This window comes from Bombus impatiens, unplaced genomic scaffold, assembly GCF_000188095.3.
Source record: "Bombus impatiens unplaced genomic scaffold, BIMP_2.2 scf_0640, whole genome shotgun sequence".
NCBI lineage: Eukaryota > Metazoa > Arthropoda > Insecta > Hymenoptera > Apidae > Bombus > Bombus impatiens.
The window spans coordinates 919,913-935,876 of NT_177059.1; positions in this window are offsets into that span (position 1 = coordinate 919,913).

The following is a 15,964-nucleotide window of genomic DNA, read 5'->3' on the forward strand; positions in this document are numbered from 1 at the left end:
TCAGCGAAACGAATTGTAGATTACGCGTAAAGACGAAGCTTCGTGAGGTAAAACCATTTCTTTGAACGATTAAACTACAACGAAGAACAATGTTCTTTAAAATACACCAAATTGCGCGCAATGTACAACAACAACAGAAAGGAAAACGATTTTCCTCCATACTGTACATATCATGTGCCATAACTCTCATTTACTATACTTTGTGTCCAACTTTGTTCCAAGTACCTACTTAATTATAAATATTATAGTATAATAAAATAAACCTTGATGTTATTGATAAATTTGTATCTTTCTACCCTTCTTGATTTCTCCCTATTCGAACGACTAAATCCACTGAACGCGATCCGAATTATCATGATATTATCCGTTTAAACGGTCATTTTTATCGAACGATCGACTATACCAAATACTAAATACAAACTTACAATCGCGTCGACTCAAATTGAAAAATTGTTCGATCTGCTACCAAATGTCTAACATCGAGGATTCTTGCGGTGCCTATCGATATGAGACAGAAATTGCAAACGATAGAGTACGAGACATACAGGTTTCCAATTAATTTACGAATAACGACAATTTCTACGCGAGTAAACGTAATATTCGAGGTTCGCGTTCAGCGAGTGCAAAGAACGAGCGTACACCTATCGACTTGAAGCTACGCTTGATCAAATTATGATTCATTAATTAATATTTTTCTAAAATAGCTAACGTAATCGAAAAGAAACGAACGGGAAGAGAAAAATCGACAGGACAAATTTATCTAAAAATTTCAACAGCGGATAGGTAATTTTTAATTAATCTTATCATAAACAGCGAAATTAAGCGCCTTAATTGATAATAAGCGCTTGGTAAGATTTCTTTTCGATCGTTGATTGTTGCCGTCATTTCCCTACGCATCCGGTGCGAGCTCTTTTTACAGGATCTGTGCACCTTCGTGTATCAAGAGTACACGTATCTATTAGTCCAAAGTTTTCGTCTCGCTGCCTTAAACGTGCTATCGTGCTTTTTGTTTATACGAATAAACAACAGTTTGGAGCGTGATAATAGAATCTCGTAGCGTGTTTCCGTGGAAGGAATATAGACGCAGACGTGTGGCGTCGCGTGTCGTGTCACTATCAAGTATTGTGTGGAATTATAAATGTATAACACGAACAGGAATAGACCGTTAAAAAGATTATTTATCCAAATCGGGAAATCGCGCTTCAAAACATATATAGCGTAGCTTTTCATAAAATGGCTAATGGGTAGTATCCTGGCGATGTACGATACGTATCGATGCTTTTCGTGACTTTGTCCTAAACCAAAACGTAGACTCTATTAACGACCCCTTATTAATTAGGTTAATGCAATCCTCTTGATTTTTCACAAATAGGTCGTACACAATTATTTTTACGATTTGTAGCTATCTCTCTTTTCCGTATTTTTTTTCCCATAGTTATCTGATTATAGAGATAGGTAGGCAATATACCGGCATACATTAATTTCGTTAAATTTTTATGAACATTTTATCGCATTCCGATCTTAAGTACGAACAGAATAAGATTGCTTCAATCTCGATTTCAGAATATTGGCTCAGTCGCGCGATAAAACGATCGAAGAAACTGGACTTTTTAAATTCAATGCTTACTTTCGATCATAACGGTGTAACACTAATATCCAGAATGTGCAACATTTCCCCGTGATAATTCAGACTTGTTTATTTAACAAGAATATATTTTCGGTAATATCATTTTCGAAGCAGGACGCAATTAACGTCACACGAAACAAACAATTAACTTGCAAATCGTGAAATTCATTTATAGAATTTTACTCGCTTTGATGCCGAACTCGTTATGCAAGTTAACTCATCAGTTATATCAACTGATATAATTTATAACTTACAACTCACAGCTTATAAGATTGCACGAATAACATTAGCTGGATCAGGGCTAAAATCAATAATTTCCGAGGAAATCAAAGTCCAAGTTTTCCATACATTATACGAGTTAATATATTTATTATATCATGAATAACAAATAGAGACAAACTTTTCTATCGCGACAGCATTTTGCCTTCTACTTAAAAATCTGGCGTTAAGCAAATTTTCAAGAGTTTCTTCGCAACGAAAACGAAAGAGCCAAGTATGGTGAACAAAGTTGAAGCATCGAGCTGTAACAAATAAGCGATCCTTAGGTGCACTTGCATTGCACGCAACAACCTGTCGTACATATGTGCGGTAGGTACAGTGTCGGAAGAGAACTTGAGAAGGAAAAAGCCGCGAGGGAAACGAGTTTATAGTATCTGCTGATTAATTGGTACAGCGTGTAAACACCGTTCGGTACCTAAGGCTTGTTTGCTTGTGTAAACATCGCGTATAAGGATGGAGGAGTATATGGGGTCGTTCAATACGGGAACAAGCCTACGCTGACACGACACACTCCTGCACTCGCGATTCACGATCAGGCTTGAACATGTGGCAGACGTGCCTAACCCATGTAGCCTTTGTGTTACAAATCATGTTTATATTATCGCTACACTTGTGCGGTTCTAACCGGTGCACTATGCGCGCACTCGTTCTCGGTGACCCAATAGCCTGGGGAAAACAGCCAATTTGCCTTCCGGCTCCATTTGATTAGTTTAATTTTTCGATCCGTTCGTTCCAGATCAACGGCCATTCGGAAGTACGTACCTATTGACTTTCTACCAATTTTTCTGTATCTCGATTTAAAAAGATTATCGTGTTCGAATATCGAGACGATTCTGATGGATTTTTCCTGTTTGTGCCGTGAGTGGCTTAATTTAGCAGAATTTAGTTTAGCAGAAAAAGTTTATGCGGCCGATCGGTTGTTTAATACGTCGGTACTCGTCGATACCCGGTGCTAGAAGGATGTTGCGATTATACAGGGTAGTTGGTAAGTGGTGGTACAAGCGGAAAGGGGGTGATTTTACGCGAAAAAAACAAGTCGAAAATACAGAATAACAATTTCTTTTTAATTTTTTTAAATTTTTCCATCGAGACAACGATCTATAATGAGATCCGTTATAACGTATTGCACGCGTACCGAGCGAACATTCAAAGTCGATTTTCTCGAAAACAAAGCCTCGAACGAAAAATTTTTATTCTATATTTTCGACTTCCTTTTTCGCGTAGAATCACCCCATTTCCGCTTGTACCATCAGTTACCAACCACCCTGTATTATAATTCGTAATTCGTTCTTCATATTTCAACAGATTCGAAAGGGTTTTCGAGTAATGTCTGTAGTAATCGGAATAATTTTGACTAGGTTCTTACTAATTGTTATTTATACGTACGTGTCTATGTCGATTTGGGAGGACACAGAATGCAAATTTTCAGGTACTGACGATTGAAGCGTCGAATAGCGCATTTCGCGTGATCCATCGACAAAGAGATTTGATTATCGACAATCGTGAGATGTAATCGTTATCGTAAAAATGAGAAAAATTACATTGACACATTGATCGACGTAACATTGATATCGACGTGACCCGTGATTCTTGTAATAATATTTTAGGGAATGACGCGTCGAATACGCATTGGATGTAATATAGCTAAATGATTTCGGATAGCAATAACGATAGTGCTCGTTTATAAAATAAATTCCACGAGATAACGAAAAAGAAAACGAAAAAGCGCAACTTCCGCGAACAGAAGAGAGAACTTGGCGTTTGAAAATTTTCCGTTTCCCAATGCCTTTCCAACCATTTTCTGATCTCGTAAAACAACCTCGTGACATCGCACGCGAAAGAACGAGAGAGAGAAGAAAAGAAGCGAGCGAAGCAAGAAGAATAAACTCGGTAGTTGTAAGTTGGAAGTTTCCAAGAATACCAGCCGTTACACCGCGATATCATCATAGGAGTTATTGCGATACAATGACCATCTCATGAATGATGCACCGGTCGTGGAATTATCAAAGTTATGTGACATTGTTCGACCGCGTGGCTCGCCATTGCCATACGAAGAGCTTTGTGACACGCAAAATTGACCAAGGGGACAGCACTGAAAGAACGATGCGACCGGAAGAATGGACAACGCAAAGCGGAAATAAGAAAAATCGGACGCAAGGACGGGAGAGAAAAGGCTCGAAAGAGCAGGGGGGACCGAGTAAAAATGGAATAGAGGAAAAAGAAAGGAACGAAAGGAGGGAAATAAAGAGAGAAAGGAGAAAAAAAAGCGGGAGGAAGAAGAGGCAAATATTCAAGATGTCGTGACAGTGAGAGGTTGTATACGGTATAGTACGAGGCCGGTGCAGCAGATATAACGGGCACGACGCGACGCAGGAGTTGCCGACGCGAGACTGCGAGACCCGAGCTATGTTGGTGAATTATACATGATACAGAACACAATCACCCCTCTCGACCCTCCTAACTCGCCCGAAAACCGCTCCTCAGCTTCCAACTGGCCGTATGGATGCCGATACTCGACTATCTCTTTGCGTCTTCCGACAGCTCGACCTGTCGACCAGCTACTTTTTTCCGAGTTCTCGATCTCTTCTAACTTGTAGGATTCCTCGACGAAATTGAAGAACCGTGTCAGACACCGTAAAGTACGTATATACTTTCGCTAATTCGCAGAAATATTCGAGAATGTACGAATTATTGTACTTATGTACGTTGTTTCCTAATGCGTAGTTTGTCGTACGTTGTACGAACAGAATTTGCTGGAGTTCAATTTTTTATGTTACGAAATTCTTGCCTGAAGCGATGATATCGGTGATCATCGGTGGTAATTCGAGTGAAATTCTTCTATACACGTAATCAACTATAAAGAGTTCGAGAAGATGACGGTTTTCATAGTAATCTAATTCGATGGGAATTTTTTAATACTTATTTTGTCACTCCTCCGTAGTTTTTATTTACAATTAGCTTCTGTTAAGTAGCCGTTTGCACGATACGCAAAGAGAAATGAAAAAGTAAATTTGAAACCGTGTTATACTCTTGAGAAATTTCAGCGAATTTTATGAGAATAGCTTTTTTTGAAGCAATTTAAAATGGCAACCCAACTGGTTTCGGCTATCTATTTTTCAATAAAAATTAAATAAATTCAAATAAAAATTAAAATAGGAATTGGAAAAGATATCTAGTTCCATACCGATCTGATAAATCGACTTTCTAAATTAAATGTTTAATGAGATGTAAGAGTCGTTCAAAAATAAGTAAATACCATCGACATTGTTAAAGCGATAGAAAAAAATTGTTAACTTTGGTAGTTGAGCAAACTATCAAATAGCAAAAATACCATATTAAAACATATTAGAAGAAGACAAGTATAATTGCCCTTATAGATTATTTAAGGATTTTATATTCGTCCAAGTAATAGATAAGAACCTCTCACATTTTATCGTAATACGAATAAAATATAACGATCTGATATTAAAATGATATGAAAGAAGAAACACGTTTATTAGGGTGAAAACAATGCAACCATGCGTGTGTATATATATACATATATACATATTTACGAACGATCGTAGAATTACGTAGTCATGTAATCAAATCAAGTTACATTCGCGTTATTCCCACTGATACGCAGGTAAAAGGTAAATCGGATTAAGCGGAAGAAGAACGAAACTCGGTTCGTTCGAGAGCAAATTAAACACAACTGCTTGCAGCAGCGACTGTTACTGTTAATCCTTGATCTCATATTTAAGTGGGAAAGAGTTGGCGCGACGTGCACGACGCTCTTTCGTATTTTTACGAGAGCGCTAATGGTGTCGAAAGACCCTCTCCTGCCTTGACGAGAATCTACCCTCGCTTGCTTGCCCGTCTTAATTGAAAAAATATGAACTTTTTTGTCGTCGCCGGAGAGTACTTTGTTCCCCCTTAATACCGCAGCTGTCTTCGTTGCCGCGTTATTATAAAACATTGTAGTTTTGCGTACGGAAGATTAAACTCGGTCCTTTCCGCGCTGTAAGGAGAAATTGATTTAAGTCTTTCTTAAAAGAAACAAAATTTTACTAACAGCCATTTACACCACGCACTCGAGATAAATAATTAACGATTAAATTCTTATTAACGGGTACAGATGACGGATATTGATATTACGGTTTCATTCGATTATTCGACGATTGTACGATTATTAATAACTGCGTAGATAATTGAATAACATACTACGATAGTTCTGTGATACGGTAGATATTTTTATTAGGCGGTTAGATCACTGTACGGTCGAATCACACGAGCGTTCTACTTCGAAATTTTTGCTTAGAATTTTACGCTTTCCCTTCAGTTGATTTAGAGTTCGTTTAAGTCGATTTTTATATAAAGAAATTAGCGTAATCGTACTACACAATCGTACGTAGTAGAAGAATTCTGTAGATTTTTAATCGTTTCCATAGAAGAAGCCTCGTGACACCGTTTAATGTTCTCGTTTTAAAGTGAAATCAGTCACGAAATGTATAAAATTAACATAAAGGGATAAAGTCGATGATCGAGTATCTTTCTTTTATTATTCTATTCTATGGTGATGGGGAACCACTATCCGGAAACGTTACGGCGCGGCGTTAATCTTAAAATCCCAATTGCCGCGTCATTTAAAACACAATGCGGTAACAAAAACAAAAGCTGGTCTCCGCTAATCAAAGTGTTTGCCTTCGTTTAATCCTAGCTTAGCGGAGACTTAAATATTCCTTGTAAACTCCCGCCCAACGTCGGGGATTACTAAATGGGAGCAACGGAGGGTCTTGTCTTCGACTTAGCTAGAAAGTGGCAAGCTTGACTGTAATAGGATAAGACCGCCGAGGAGTTTTCTTCGTCGGGAGACGTGCATCGTGTGTATCGTATCGGTGATGAAAGCATTTTCGACTATCTGCCACGACAGTCACGACACACACGGGTATTTTTAAGATTCTTACGATATTTTTCTCTACGTGTTTAAAACGTCTCTAAATTTTTCATATTTCAAAAATGCGTGACTATGTTGGAAAAGGTTCTCCTACCCGTACATAGTACGCGTGTCTGGAACGCGTGTATGGAAACAAATCTGTGTTCTATAATTGTATTCATAGAAATCTGAATATACATAAATATTTATAAAAAGATTCAAGAGATATCGTTTGCTATTGTATAGATGCTATTTATTACGAGAAGCGAACGATAAATTTGAGATTACCTTTTTCACTGACAAATCTTTCGAACATTAGGAGACGAAAATTAAAAATAAAAATCGATGTCCTAAAACGCTTATCACTTGACGTTTTATCTCTGTATACTATACACCTAACGCGTGATGAGTAAAACTGTGTCATGTCGCATTTGAAGCGAAACTCTATAACATCGTGTAAATGCGTGTCAAAATTCAGTCATACAGAAGTTAATTTCGCGGAAGTACGAGGGTTTCGCGTTTAATTGTTGCACGAACAATTATAACGAAGACAGGTCGACGAATAGAAAATGCCGTGACTGATGCATAGAAAGAAACGTAAGTTCACAGTGACGGGTAGGTATTTGACACGCGAGACTGAGGAATCGCCTTATAATTAGTCACGATATGGAACATGAAAGTCCACGCATAAAGAATACACAGAAACGGAACGCGTAAAGTTGAGCGATAGGTTGCAGTTCAACCTAGTAAGAAGAACGACTTAATAAAATAACACAGTATGTACGTACGTACATATACGCACAAACATACATATACGAAAGACAAGTATCTTCACTTGCATACATTTTTATGCACGTAGATATAAAGATGCTGCAATTTCGCGTCAAATGAGGAATATACATAAATTCTTGAAGAGATACGAAAGATGTATATTATTCATAGCACTGGCGTAATAGAAAATATAATAAATATGAAACATTTTGCAAGCGAAAAGTACATATATGATATACTCGAACCTAATTGCGCAATTAGAATGTAAACGCTATGATACATACCATGGTCTATATCTTTTATACAGGGTGGTTAGTAACTGGTGGTACAAGCGGAAAGGGGGTGATTCAACGCGAAAAAAAAAGTCAAAAATATAGAATAAAAATTTTTCGTTCGAGGCTTTGTTTTCGAGAAAATCGACTTTGAATTTTCGCTCGGTACGCGTGCACTTTATCGCGTCTCGTTATAACGGATCTCACTGTAGATTTTAAAAAAATTAAAAAAAAAAAGAAATTTTTATCCTATATTTTCGACTTTTTTTTCGCGTAGAATCACCCCCTTTCCGCTTGTACCACCAGTTACCAACTACCCTGTATATAGCCGCTATAAATGTCTAAACGTTCGCATTCCGATCGTTGCAATCCAGCAAAGTATAAGCAGTACGGCGCAATAAAATTCCAAAATTTTCTTCTTTAAAGTAAAGAGAGTCGGAACGGTAATCTCCGTGTAGCCAGCAGAAACACAATTCGACCCCTCGTTTCCTAAATCGGAGAGCATCTTATCGTTAGACGAGTTTGCGATTCTCAAATCAATTACGGGCTTGATCCCGTATCCGGTGCAGGTCGCGTTCGTCGGCTGTACACTCGCGGCTCGGTCGTGTAGGAAGCGGTATTGTTGTACCATAGACTGGTATAGACAGTGAAACGATATACATACATAGATGTAGGAACCCCACCTATCGTGTAGCCCGGCTCGCTCCCCGACTACACACGTTAAGAGAACGGGAGAAGTGTGTATGTTTTGAGAGCGGTATTATATCGAGCATAAAGAGCGGCCTCGTCCCAAGGGAATGCAGCCTGTGCGTGCTTGCATGCTCTATTCGCGACCCCCCAACTTGGGACAAACCCCCTTCTTGACGACCCTCTCCGTTCTACCTCATCCTCGACCCCTTCCAACTCTCCTCGCTCTGCTACAAGCTACAAGCTACAAGCTACAAGCTACGAGCGTCCCCCTTTCGTTCTCTCCGTATGCCACCACATCACGCTCGCTCTCTCGCTCCTCGTCTTCGCTCGTTCCGTGTTTCTTCTACTATCTACTACTACCGGTGGCACTCTGTGTACCCTCGAAATGGAACCGAACAGGTTGATAATCTCCGTATAATACAAAAACTCGTACGGTCACCCTCTATGTTGATGCAGTCTCGCCCCCTTGTATTCTTCTGTTAACCACTTCAAATCAGCCGGCTATAGAGACGCGCCTCCGTCCCTGTCATCTTATTAACACGCTCGTTCTCGCGCTCTTTCTCTCGTTCAAGCAAGGGCAAAAGTTGCGTCTCGATGGCGCTTCTGTTAAGAAGATGCGAAGCGCGTTGGAGCAAGATACAAGCGCTGTTGGCTCAGCTACTTGGAAATTTACTTATTTGCTCTGGGAATACGCGCGTTCGAAGCTTGAATTTGACGAATAATATACCAAATGCCCTTAAATGTAACGCTTTGAAAGTAACACGTAACCGTATTCATAGGTACGTACATTCGATGAAGATTAACGCTCGTAATTGTCACGATGTTGAAACACCTGCCGCGTCGTTCCATACGAAGCGCTATGACGATCGATTTATCCAGAGAAATCAAATTTTTTACGTATCTAATTTGCGTGGTAGTTTCGTGGTAAAAGTACCGAAAGAAACGACCTGATCGATTAAATTTATTAAGGTATCGCGGAGGAAGAACCGCCATCGAAGTGTGTCACATTCTATGAACCCCAATTTTAAACTTGTCCTCCTTCCACCCGAAGCACGAATAGGACGGACTACACGGTATCGCGTGTCTTCGACTGCAATTCGGTTTCGCGTGATTCAAATGACGTTATTACCAGATAAATCGTCCAACTATAAAGTATACCTTCTTACGTTTCTGTCGGCGCAGAGACCGATCGCCAGTCGGTGTACGTACAATATAAAGCTCAAAGGAATGGTCAATCGAAGTGGTAGCGGTTTGCCCAGGGAATTGGCAAGGATCGGTCAGCCAATACTCTTAAAAGATTAACGCGTTTCGTTTCTAGGTAGTGACATGACATTAAAAGAAGGAAACTATGTTGGCTGCCGACGTAGTTGGCTACTCGACCAGCCAGTAGAAACTGATGTTGCTCTCTGATTCGTTGCTGTGTTTCGTTGTCCAACTAGCCAAGTCTTGACCAAACTAGTTGAATGGTCGGTTGACTGGCAGTCGTGGTCGTGACTCTTTCCACTCAATTCCAAAAGCCTCTGCACTCCGCCGTACTATGCTTTTATCCTTTATGCACTCTCGATGTCGCTCTATCGGAATCCTTAATTTTCGTTCTTCTTATTTTACTTTTATCTCTTGTTCTTCTTATCGTTCGCCCGCTTTCCCCATTTTTATTATCTTATTCGAGCTTCTGTTTCGCTTCCATCTTCGTTGATTAGCGAATGAAACCCGGATTCTTTCCCTGGGATTTTTCCCACTCTGTCTATCTTTCGCGATTCCCTTTCTCGCTCTCTTCTCATCTCCCTTATATTCCCTCTCCTGTGCTCCGTGCCAGTCAAGTTGCTTCTCTCCACCGCCTGTCGTCTGTCTACACGGTTAAGTGCCCTGCTTTGATTTCTATCGGCAAACACTGTAAATTCCTATTGACCCGTCTGCCGTCACGTAATCACGTTAAATTAGTCGAGAGTAACGAGTATCGATCATGTCGTGAATCTATGTAAGTATGTACATTCTGCCTTATTAACCGATATGACTATTGCGATAAAATTCGTAAAGCCGAGCGCCACCCTCGATAAGATCACCGAAATAGTATCTTTCATAACTGTATATCGAATTATCAATTACGAATTTTAACAAATTTCAAAGTGTCAATTTCTTTCATCTTCTTTATTAATTGTTCGCGCGTCGTGTTTTGTACGTTATCCCTTTCGAATTTCTTTTGCGCCTCTTCAGCATCGATTTACTAATCTTTAATCGATCGAGTAATTTCTTTAGTCCACAAGCGGTTCATTTTATCGTCGCTCTGTTTATTGTTAAAAATATTCGATTTACGGTGGTTCGCTTGAACTTTTTATTATTTATTTTTACAAGGTAAAGATACATTTAATTTAATGCAAGCTGTTATTAATATTCTGCACGATACGTTAACGTTTCATTGAAGTTTTATAGGAAAAGCAATGAACTGTAATTTTAATCACTTGAAATCAATTTAAATTTCTATTTAAATTTCATTACCGATATTAAGTGACGTAATATAGCAAAATGTTATACGCTTTAATAAGTAACAACCCAATATCGTTTTGTAACAAATTATGTATACGCGATACTATATTTCCGACGTTTTAACGTGATCTATTAAAAAGCAGAACATTTTCTGTTTCACTAACGATCAATTATAAAAGGCACAAAAAAAAAAAAAAATGCTGAGCAATAAAACTGGTCTTTCGTGATATATGCTTTAAAAGCAGAGTTAAACTTCGTTTAAATATATTGATGCAAAAATTATTGCTTTCTAACACGTACGTACGTATAGTAGTAAATTCCAAGCGTAATATGTACAATGTAAGTATCAACAACATCGATGAACACGATCAAGGATGACAGCGTGGATCGTCGAATTCATTGTTTGTCCGTAGACATATAGAATTTTCATGAAAGAGCTTTTAAAAGTAATTGCAATCGAATTAGCATAATGCTAATATCTATCTGTAAATCGTTGAGAAACGTCCCTTCCTCCGAGTACATACGTATCGACGAACGTTATAGTTCTATATGAATCTCGGAAAGTTAAGGAGAAGACGGAGCATAACGGTACTGCGTGACAGTGTCTTCTAAATATTCAAGCGGAGCAGGTACCTAAAACTTGGCAGCTTTATCTCGGCATTACTCGAAAATTTATTCATATATAATGAACGGTTGAATAATGTAGGAGGTTAACCCCTTGTTCTGCCTCTACAAAGCCTACACGAGGAAACTGGGAACTTGAATACTGCGAGGAGGAGATGGAAGAGTAAGAAGTAACAAACGCGCTACCAGATTATATTTAACAGGCTGGGTGGGGTCTACAGATTGGGGGAGAAACACATATATTTTCCATGGAATTATATCGGGATACAAGGGAATTAAGTGTACCATATTTGATTATTACCCTTTTAATCTGACTGCGAACCAAACATCTAACCTAAACTGAGATCGAATAATTACACGTAGCTACCCTGCATCGTGTGTTATTGTTATATATATTAGGTTGTCCGAAAAGTTTCTTCCGCGTCGTGAGGGAATAATAGACGCACAGGTTCTTCGTTTTATATTATTTCATCGAATTACGTATGATTCGTTTTCTTCTGTCGAGATAAACACCGCGACATTTCACAGACTTGGTTTCGCGTTTGTACAAAGGTGCACTGTTGTAAAAAACACGTTGAGAAAGAAGGACACTTCTCGGACAACCTGATACAAACGCTACAGACTACAAGCAGACACCTAGCAACTTAACTCGGATATGCAACTCTGTTTAAGAGACAAGTTGAAAATATTAATTTTTGCATTACCGTTAGCTAATTTTTCTTAAAGACGATTGTTCGAACGAAAGAGTAACGAACTTTTAATACCAAAATGCCGATAATTGTAACGGTTATTACGCGTTCATTTTTGAAAATCATACGCGATCAAAGAGGAAAGATCCGTTTCGAGCTTATAGACTATAGACGGACTGTTAAGCGTATAATAGAAGGAAAAAGGGCGGCGAAATAAATCCGTTTCCGATACCCTTTGTAATTTGAGATGATCGGCTTGCTTCGCCCGTATTGGGACTAGAACCGGTCTCTTACATGTGTCACCAAGAAACGGCTGTGATCTGTCACGTGATCCGCTGGGTGAAAAAAGGTTCCGAGAGGACCGGTTCAAATGGATTGTGAAGGAAGAAAGATGAGAGACGATGCTCGCGGGAGAAGAAACTACATACATACGTATATACGTCGATTTTTCGTTTCGATGCATGAACGTATTCTAGTCGAAATTGGTTACTAAAGCTTCCTTATTTTATAAAACGACGGTTCAGATTGGCGTTAACTTTTGTACAAATAGAAATCCAAACTATTCGACTCGATTTTTCATAAATTTCTCTACTTCACCGTTTAGATACTTCACCGCGAAAAGACGAGAGAAAAATAAAATAAAAATTTAAGAAGATAATTTTTACATCGACATTGTTACTGTTCTCTACTTTTCAATTTTAAAGAGGACCAACGTGGCTTTCAAATGGTCGAACCAAACGCGTGAAAATGTTCGATACGCAGTATGGCAAATTATACCACGAAGCACGGAATTTGTGAAAAAAGGAACGATTGCCGTGAGAAATTTATGATCGATATTTTGTAAAAGTGTATGGGAAAACACGATTACAGAAATGTTCATCCATTAATCCGTTTGATGTTATTGTGCAAGTTGACCGAGAAGATCTGATATTTTTGATGGTAATTTTAGCACAATATTTTGTACAACGCAACATTGCTTAATAACTATAAAATATGCAGGCTGCGTTACAGACTTGGCGGCCCATTGTATAACCAGAATAATTATTATTAAAATTTCTTGCATTAAAAATTCTATTACATGCAAAAAGTTATAACTCAAACTACGAGTTATTATTCTACTTTAGATGTAAAAAAATTGCTCTTAATTCTACTCCATGTTTATACGAGTAGGTACTAGCGAACAATTATAAGTCTAGATAATAATATCGTTAGGAATAAATGTACTAATAAAAATTTACCGCGGTACAATTTTTTAATTTTAACGAAGCACTTTCATTCATACCGTACCTGCCTATCTAATTGGAAGATGTTGCATTTTCCGCGCTAATTTTCAGAAAATCAAGAAAATACAAACCTAAATGGATATAACGCGATTTAAAAGAGCGGTACACGCGTGTCGTATAATATATTTAGTAAATATAAAAATTAATAATCACTACGTACAAATATTAATTATTAATTTAATAACTTTCCTTGATATTTAGCGGAACAAATTGAAATTTAGGAAACGTCAATTTTAAACGTTTATCTTCGAAATAAGTGTAACAAATCTATAAATACGTTGATATCTCTTTAAAGAAATATTCAACATAAAATAATTCCTTATTTAAACGACGTTATTTACTTTTGCTTCTAACGCGCTGTGGTAGTTTCGCGTACAGACTCTAAGTAGAAATGACTTGCAACTAATCGGACGGGTCTGCGTTAATATTACGCCTATAGAAATAAATACAACCTATATAGACATACGAATTACAGACATATCAATTTAAAGAAATACATATAATCTGGAAATCTGTGCCGAAAGTAGGTACGCGAAATGTCACATGAGCGGGTCAACCGTGCTCGTCTGATCTCACACGTAAATACGAATATACCTCGTAAAGATAGTACACACCGGTTTACGATAATAAGTAGAAACGGTCCGTAACCTGTCAGACACATACGCTCTAGCGCATATGGCGTAAGTAGATACGTACGTATGTACGCAAGACTGTCCAAGATGTATAATTTAAAGCGGCTAAATGCTTATTTCAGGATAAGCAAGTAGATAGACGTAGATACATCTTATCGGAAATATATCGATGATTTATGCGGTAAAAGGAGTAAAAGGAGTTCTTATCGCAGGGTATCGATAACAACGAGATAATAATACGTCCTAAAAGGTTTATATTCCTAATTTTATAAGATTAAATAATTCAAAAAGATCATATCCGTATCTCGCATAGCTTGTATCGCAAATAATTACGATTATTGGCGACGCTATTACCAAATTTCGGTCGACGAAAATATGTATCGCTCTATAGATGTTATTTTCAGGTTGAAATTCGTAGAAATAATTTATCCACCGTGATAAACGCTCATATCGAGCGTCGTAAGAGATCAAGATACATACGAAAGCAACCGTGGAACGACCTAAGCATATTTCAAAGACGGAGAAGGAACGAATAATGGCGCTCATGGGAAGAAGAACAGTACGTGGCTCGCCGCGTACGATATAGTCGGGACATAATGGTTGGGGTAGCGAGGTTGGTGGGGTTAACGCCGGGGTAGAAGGCTACCCCGAGATCGGTACAAAGCTTGCTAATGGACGTCCATTGCTCCCGTCAAAGATACGTCTACTTATCAGCTTAATGCGCACGTACGTAAAATAGTAGAAACGACGAACAGGAAAAAAGGATAGAACGATCCAAGCTGAAATTACGATTCGGTAACGTAACCTCGCGTCACTGGCCACCCGTTAATGGCAAAAAAAGAAAAAAAGAAAAAAAGAAAAAAGAAAAAGAAAAAGAAAAAAAGAAAAAAATAAAAAATAAAAAAAGAAATCTCATTAACGTATCTACAATGGGAAAAAATATTTTTTACACTATGATACGTACAACTCTAGCTGTACCTACTTACGCGTTCGTTCCTAATTCCTAATTCCACGTTAAAAGTAACTTGAGAAATTGCTCGCGCGAGTAAGAAAAACACCAACGACGCGAAAACCCCAAACGTAATTTTCTTTTAACCGACTGAAAAATCTAGCTTCCCGAACGTCGAGAACGGAGAAACAAGCAGCGTGAATTTTCAAAACTCGAACGTGTCTCTGCCGATGCCTTAATCGCCTTTAAATCGAGATATCGGATACGACAGACGCGAGATACGCGGAGAATCGAATGGAAATCGAAGGGAAATCGAAAGTGTACAGCGGGAGAAAAAATGTCCTGCGAAGCTTGATCGCCGGCCGAAGCAAAATGGTTCGTCGAGTAGAAGCGGGAGAAACGGAAAAAGGAGACGAAGGAAGGGGCGAGTTGAGTCGGAAGAAGAGAGAGAAGAACGTCTTACTCTTGCTGGAAATGCACGACGACGAGACGCGACCCGACCGCGATGCAAAGAGAAAAGAGACGGAGAAAGGGAGAACGCAGCTCAGCCCGCGCACGGATGCTGCGTGCTTCTCCATTTTGTCTTAACGTGGTGTATGCGGTTGCTAGGCAACAGCCCTTACGCTCCATTCATATATAATTCAGCAGCCAATGCGGGCCACGCGAGTCCGCACCCTCGTTCAGTCATTCGGCTCCGCTCCGCTCTGTGAAACGCTGAAACAGTGGCTCCAGCTCCGCGGTTATGGTTA